Source organism: Grammomys surdaster, unplaced genomic scaffold (assembly GCF_004785775.1).
Source record: "Grammomys surdaster isolate TR1022 unplaced genomic scaffold, NIH_TR_1.0 126660, whole genome shotgun sequence".
Lineage (NCBI taxonomy): Eukaryota > Metazoa > Chordata > Mammalia > Rodentia > Muridae > Grammomys > Grammomys surdaster.
Genome location: NW_021621449.1, coordinates 3752418 through 3760301, shown reverse-complemented (window position 1 = coordinate 3760301; position 7884 = coordinate 3752418). Strand labels below are relative to the sequence as shown.

At 37.0% G+C, this 7884-nt stretch overlaps 1 pseudogene; it reads right to left on the bottom strand.

The window, feature by feature from the left end:
• Window positions 1–1787, bottom strand: part of LOC114615404 — a 25214-nt pseudogene extending 23427 nt beyond the window's left edge.
• Window positions 1788–7884: the final 6097 nt, after the last annotated feature.

Below are 7884 nucleotides of genomic sequence, written 5' to 3'. Positions count from 1 at the left end.
TTTTCAAGTTTGAAGGTTTTTTAATAAAATTTATTATACAAACATTATTTCATCTTATGAATAAATTATAATGTAGACTTAACATGATAACTAAGTTGTAAATTTTTAAGTACATCAATAAACTGTAACTGAATTAGTTAGCATTGTTTACTATGTTACTGTGTTTAACTAAGGAACTAGGATTCTTTGCATACTTGTGGGACATTGTAGAGACTTAGAATTCGAGAGATCTGAGTTGATATTCTTGTTGACATGCCTCCTATCACAGCGACCAGCTTATCAGTCTTCTCAGACCTGCAGCTGTAGTTAGGAACTGGGGGGCTCTCCCCAGAGAATAAAGCCATAGAACTCTCCACGGCCTTCATCTCAATAAAGTCAACATTGAAGAGATAGAATCCCAGGGACATATTAAATAGAATCTTTGGGTCCTTGTTGATTTTTTCTATAGCAAAAACCATTGCCAACATGTGCTGATAATTTTTGGTGAGATCCCTAGTAGGAAATAATGGAAAGAAAAATTTTATGTTCTTTTTTATATTAATTTTTAATTAAAATATAGTTTCATCAGTTGCCTCCCTCTCTTTTTTCTCTGGAGCTCCTCTCATGCTCCCTCTCAAATTCTGGATTTTTATTTATAATAATCTAAGGCATATAAAATATACACAATAATCCAAGAAATAAACAGCATATTCTATATTTAAATATAGAGAAATTAGTCATAAAAAGATTCATGGTACAACTTATCATCAAATCTAGAATTTTTGCTTTTGAATTTTTTGAGACATAGTCTCACTACTCACCCTAGGCTGGACTGAAACTCTCTATGTAGACTAGATTAACCTCAGACTCATAGAGATTCACCTACCTCTGTTTCTTAATTCTGGGATTAAAGGTTTGCATGACCACATACTATCAAATGTCCAACTTTCACTTTTTACTGTGCAATTTGCGTCTGAGAAACTAAAATGGAGGAGTAAAGCATGTGGAAAATAATGAACATTAAAATTTAACATTTCATGTGGTCTTCAGAAATAGGATAAGCCTTGGAAAAATACACGGTGCTTGATCAACTGTAGCAATTTAAAAAATATGTCAAGTAAATTTAAACAGGAAAAATAAAGTGTTCTCAGTACAATATACTAAATAACTACAAAGAAAAATTATTTTCAACTGCAAAGTGCCTTCAACACCTTTTTAAATATCTAAGAGAATTCGGCATGAGTAGGGGAGCAACACACATAGCTAGTCACGGCTGAGTACGTATTGGCATTTGGTGGCTACTAGGGAACAGAGTCTTCCAGAAAGTTCAGCTTGCCTAGAATCTAGGCGATGTCCTATACTCCTGTAGTACTGGCATGCCTAAATGAACTTAGTAGGTTAAAAAGTGAGCGCAAGACAGAATCTATGAAGTTGAGAGAGGCTGAGAGGGAGAGAGAGAGAGAGAATGAACTTGTGAGAGAGGAGACACTGGACATTTGAGGGGAAGCAGTAGAGGCAGAATTAATCAACATATATTGTATATATGTATGAAATCCTGAAGCAATATTTTTTTAATGAGAGAAGCCAAACACTTACACATAAACATATTCTGGTATGTAGATTGCATTTTTAAAACTAAATTTACTTATGGGTCTAGCCGTCAGTCTAAGGGAGAAGAGTCCTCCAATCACAAAATCCCCATCTTGATAGTAGCCAGGAGAAGCAGGTATACTTAAGGAGAAACAAAAAATGTGTTCCTGGAATACAATGAGAACAATCCAGAGAGAGAAAGCAATGAGTAATTTCATACTAACATTGATAAATAATTAATAAAACCAAGAAATATGTTCAGTTGAGAATCTTGGACTAATCAACCCCAATAGCACATCAGCAAACTGATAAAACATGTGTCTGTCTGGTCCGTGTGGATCAAGGTTATAAGGCATTGTTTTGTCCTGATACAGATCCACCAGTATCCAAACACTCCCTCAGTTCCTGGGAGAGTAATCTGCTTTGCACATACTTACCCTAGATATGTCACCCTTCACGGTGTCACTGTGAGTCCCCAAGGGGTCAGGAACCTCTCACTTGGCACCTGGGAATCCTGATTCTTAGCAGGAAGACACACAATTAAGAGAAAGTATGAAAAGTCCTCTAAAACACCTGTCAGGTGTGTACATTCAGTGAGCCAAGACTTCTCAAGGTCTCAAAGTAAAGAGAAATTAACCAGTGGAAGAATTATTAAATCATGAATGGTTATTAGAAGAAAACTCAAAGGGCTTAGTGAGGGGAAGAGCTGGACTCTTAATCATTTAATAACAGTGTCATTTTACAGAATTTCTGTAAGACCAAGCAAAAGCCTTAGGTTAGAAGGGTCAATTTTCAGCTTGTGTATGTTTAACACCTTACATTGTATATGATTATGAGTAAAATGTTTTGAAATACATATATTATGTAAAAGTAAATATAAATTTTTAATTCACACATAGTTGTTTTTAAGCACTGGCATGATTTCAAAATTACTGACTTCAAAAAATTAAATGAAGGGATACTACTACCTTTTAAAAATGTCTATTGTGCATGAGGTTCAATGTGTTTACCTTTTTCCTCTTTTTTCCCTTCTCTCTCTCTCTCTCTCTCTCTCTCTCTCTCTCTCTCTCTCTCATTCATTCATTCATTCATTCATTCATTTTTGGTACTGTCACTGTAAGAAACTCAACTTAGAGTATGGTGTCTGCTAGGCAATACACAACCATAGTGTCACATTCTTAGCCTTTTTAAATCTTTATAGGTAAGGTCTAGGCTTCCTAGGTTATCCTTGCAACTGTGACACTCCTGTTGCAATCTTCTGATCAGTAGAAGTTACAGGTGTGCATCACCAAGCCTAGCTGTTGACAAATTTTGATGTGAAAAAACGTTATAAATTTGTAATATGAAATTCAGATGTACAAAGAGATATGTCATTTGTTTTTTTTTCAAATCAGATAAAATCCATTCACAGGTAAAATCCATTTCTTCAAAGCCCTTAAGAGGGTAAGAATATGTAGGTAAGAATGTGTACACAGGCTTTGTTGTTTAGAACATGAGGAAATGAGCTTATCCTCAGCTTATTTCTTTGGGTCTTTTGATTGTAGCATGGTTATTCCTTACTTTAATGCTAATATCTACATATAAGTGATTATATACCACATTTTTCTGTCTGGGACTCACTCAGGGTGATGTTTTCTAGCTCCACCCATTTGCTGTCAAGTTTTATTTCATTGTTGTTAGCAGCTGAGTAATATTCCATTGTGTAAATGTACCACATGTTCTTTATCCATTCTTATGATGAGGGACATTTAGGTTGTTTCCAATTTTGGGCTATCATGAATAAAGCTACTATAAACATAGTTGAAAAGTATTCTTGCTGTTTGGTGGAGCATCCTTTGGGTATTTACAGGAATGGTATAGCTGGGTCCTGAGGTAGATCTATCACATTTCACCTTTCTTGTATTTGTTGAGACTAGTTTTGTGACACCTCAATTTTGAGAGAAGTTTCTGTAATGTCCTGAGAAACAGGTATATTTTTTGTGTTTGGGTAAAGTGTTCTGTAGATATGCTTGATGTGCATCTGAGTCATAACATTCATTAGCTCCGTTATTTCTCTGTTTAACTTCTATCTGGATGACCTTGCCATTGGTGAGAATGGGAAGTTGAAGTCTCTCACTATTAATTGTGAGGGTGGATATGTGGGCTAAGCTTTAGTAATGTTTCCTTTATGAATGTGTGTGTTCTTCCATGTGGGCTTAGATGTTCAGGATATACACTTCATCTTTGTGGATTTTTCCTTTGATGATTATGAAGTGTTTTTACATATCACTTTGCTTAACTTTGGTTCAAAGTCTATTTTGTTAAATATTAGAACACTTGCTTCTTATGTCCATTTGCTTGGAAAATCTTTTTTTAGCCCTTTGCTCGAGAGAAATGTTTATATAATGTTGAGGAGTGTTTCTTGTATGTAGCAGAATGATGGGTTCTGTTTTCATATCCATTCTGTTAACTTTGTGTGTTTATTAGAAAATTGAATCCGTTCTTGTTGATAGCTATTAATGAGCAATGATTTTTAATCCTTGGTTTGATGTTGTTGGTGATGGTGTATGTGTTAGTGTGTAGGTGCATGCGTGCATGTGTTCTCCTTCTTTTGGCTTTGCTAGTGTGGATTTAATAATTTCCAGTACTTTCTCTCATGTCATTAATGTTAGAAGGTTGGAGTTTTCCTTCTAGTTTTTTTCACATTATAGTTTTATTTTAGGTTTTTTCAACATTTAAAAACTACTACAAATACATTCTTTCCAGTTTGCACCTGGGCTCAGGAGTGGAGCCTGTGCTCTGGATCCTGGCCCACTAAGCACACACCCAGAGAGAGCATGACACTCAAGAGTGCTGACACATCTAGGATCACAGGTGAGACCCCAAACCCCTCCCCAATACCTCATCTAACTGAGACACCTAGGACCCAGGGGAAACAGGATCTCCAGCCCAGCCAGAAGGTTTCTTACCCTTTGCACCTGCACCCAGGAGGAGAGCCTGTGTTCTGCATCCCTAACCACTCATCCCACACACAGGATTAGCTTGATCCAAAAGAGTCTGATACATCCAGGATCACAGGATCACAAACTCACAGGAGGAATAGGCTTCAGGCAGAGACAGCAAGGCCAGTTAACTCCAGAGATAACCAGATATTAAGAGGCAAGCCCAATACCATATGCAACAGAAAACAATTCTACTTGGCAACATCAGAACCCAGTTCTCCCAGCACAGCAAGGTCTAGATACCCCAAAAACACCTGAAAAGCAAGTTTCAAATCTAAAATACGATATCATGAAGATGATAGAGGACATGAAGAAGGACATAAATAGTTCCCTTAGAGAAATACAGGAGAACACAGGTAAACAAGTAGAAGCTCTTAAAGGGGAAACACATACGTTTCTCAAGACGAAATCAAACAGGTGAAGGAATTGAACAAAACCATCCAGGATCTAAAAATGGAAATAGAAAACTTAAAGAAAATACAAAGGGAGACAACCCTGGAGAAGGAAAACCCAGGAATTACAAATGTAAGCATCACTAACAGAATACAAGAGATAGAAGAAAGAATCTCAGATGTAGGAGATTCCACAGAAGACATTTACAGAACAGTCAAAGAAAACACAAAAAGCAAAAAGCTCCTAACTCAAAACATTTCAGAAATCCAGGACACAAAAAACTACCAAACCTAAGAATTATAGATATAGAAGAAAGAGAAGATTCTCAACTCAAAGGGCCATAAACATCTTCAGCAAAGTTAGAGAATTAAACTTACCTAACCTAAAGAAAGAGGTGCCCATAAGTATACAAAAAGCCTACAGAACACCAAATATTGGACCAGAATAAAATTTCCTCCCAATCATCTAATAATCAAAACACCAAATGCATAGAACAAAGAAGGAATTTAAAAGAAGGAAAAAAGGTCAAGCAAGTAATATATGAAGGCAGACCTATCAGAATCACACCAGACTTTTCAACAGAGACTTTAAAAGCCAGAAGATCATGGGAGATGTCATACAGATCCTATGAGCCCAGGCTTCTATACTCAGCAAAAGTATCAATTACCATAAATGGGGAAACCAAAATATTCCAAGACAATACAAATTTAAACAATATCTTTCCACTAATCTAGCCCTACAGAGGTTAATAGAAGGAAAACTCCCACACAAGGAGGGAAACTCCACCCCCCCCAAAAAAAGAAATACATCTTCTCACAACAAACTCAAAAGAAGAGAACAACACAAACATAATTCCACCTCTCACAAAAAAATGACAGGAAGCAGCAACTATTGTTCCATAATATAATATTTGTCAACATCAATGAACTCAATTCCCCAATAAAAAGACATAGGCTCACAGACTGGGTATGTAAAAGGAACCTAGCATTTTGCTGCATGCAGGAAACACACCTCAGTGACAAAGACAGACACTTCCTTGTTGTGGATAGCCCCAGACTTGTATTTTGATACTAATTCCCCTTTCCTGTGAAGGGCTGCAGAGGAGATGTGAGTCATTACACAGGTGAATTCTAGTGAACCTTCTTCCAGTCTTAATTTGTAAAATAAAGGCTGGAGACAGTTATTGGGCAGAAGAAGGAGAGGTAGAGAAATAAACATTGGTGGAAGAGAGCAGAATGGAGGACTGGAGGAAGGCAATGGAGGAGGAAGATGACTAAGGAGAGGATGACTGGGAAGCAGGAGGTAGAAGGGCAGACACAGGAAATCCTCAAGATATAAGGGTCTCATAGCTGGGGAAGAGAGTAGTGTAGGGGTATCTGCCCAATCTAGGCTTACAGAATATATTCATAATTACTGAGTTGTGTTTTCATTGACCAGTCCAATTGGGTTGGAGATTTAAATATCTCCCACTATACTACCTCAAAGAAAAAGGCTGGAAAAAATTCCAAGCAAATAGTCCCCAAAAAAGCAAGCTGGATTAGTCATTTTAATATCCAATAAAAATACACTTTCGAGCAAAAGTTCTCAAGAGAGATGGGGAAGGACACTTCCTATTCATCAAAGGAAAAATCTACCAAGATGAACTCTCAATTCTGAACATCTATGCCCCAAATGCAAGGGCACCCACATTTGTGAAAGAAATGTTATTGAAGCTCAAAGCACACATTGAACACTACACAATAATAGCAGAAGACTTCAACATAGCACTCTCACCAATGTACATATCATGGAAAAATAAACTAAACAGGGACACAGTAAGTTATGAACAAAATAGATTTAACAGATCTCTACAGAACATTTCACACCAAAACAAACAAACAAACAAACAAAATATACCTCCTTCTCAGCACCTCATGGTGTCTTCTCCAAAATTAACCATATAATCAGATGCAAAAAAAGCTTCAACAGATACAATCAGATAAAATTAATCCTGTGTATTCGGTCAGAACACCACTGACCAAAGCTGGTACTCAATAACAACAACAACAACAACAACAACAACAGAAAACCCACATATACATGGAAGCGAAACAACACTCTACTCAATGATAACTTGGTCAGGAATAAACTAAAGAAAGATATTAAAGACATTTTAGAATTAAACATAAATGAAGGAACAACATACCCAAACTTATGGGTCATGATGAAAACAGAGCTGAGAGGAAAACTCACAGCTCTGAGTGCCTCCATAAAAAATTGGAGAGGTCATACACTATCAGCTTAAGCACACATCTGAAAGCTCTAAAACAAAACAATGCAAATAAATCCAAGAGGAGTAAATGGGAGTAAATAATCAACTCAGGGATGAAATCAACCAAGTAAATACAAAGAGTACTACACAAAGAATAACAAAACCAGGAGCTACTTCTTTGAGAAAATCAACAATATAGATAAACAGTTAGCCAAATGAGCTACAGGGCACAGAGACAGAATCAAGATTAACAAAACCAGAAATGAAAAGGGAGACATAACAACAGAAACTGAGGAAATTCAAAAGATCATCAGACTACAAGAGCCTATACTCATCAAAACTGGAAATAGTGTCAAAGTTTTTTCTTTTAAAAAAAATTTAATATACTTTTTATTGGATATTTTATTTACATTTTAGATATTATCCCTTACCCCATTTCCCCTTGCCCAGGAACTCCTTATCCCATTCCCCCTCCTCCTGTTTCTATGAGGATGTGCCCCCACCTACTCCCCACAATCCCACATCCCCACCCTCAAATTCCCCCATACTTGGCATCCATCATTCATGGGACCATGGATCTCTTCTCCTACCTATGCCTGACAAGGCCATCCTCCCCTACACATACAGCTGGAGCCATGGGTCCCTCCCTATGTGCTCCCAGGCTGATGGTTTAGATCTTGGGAGCTCTGG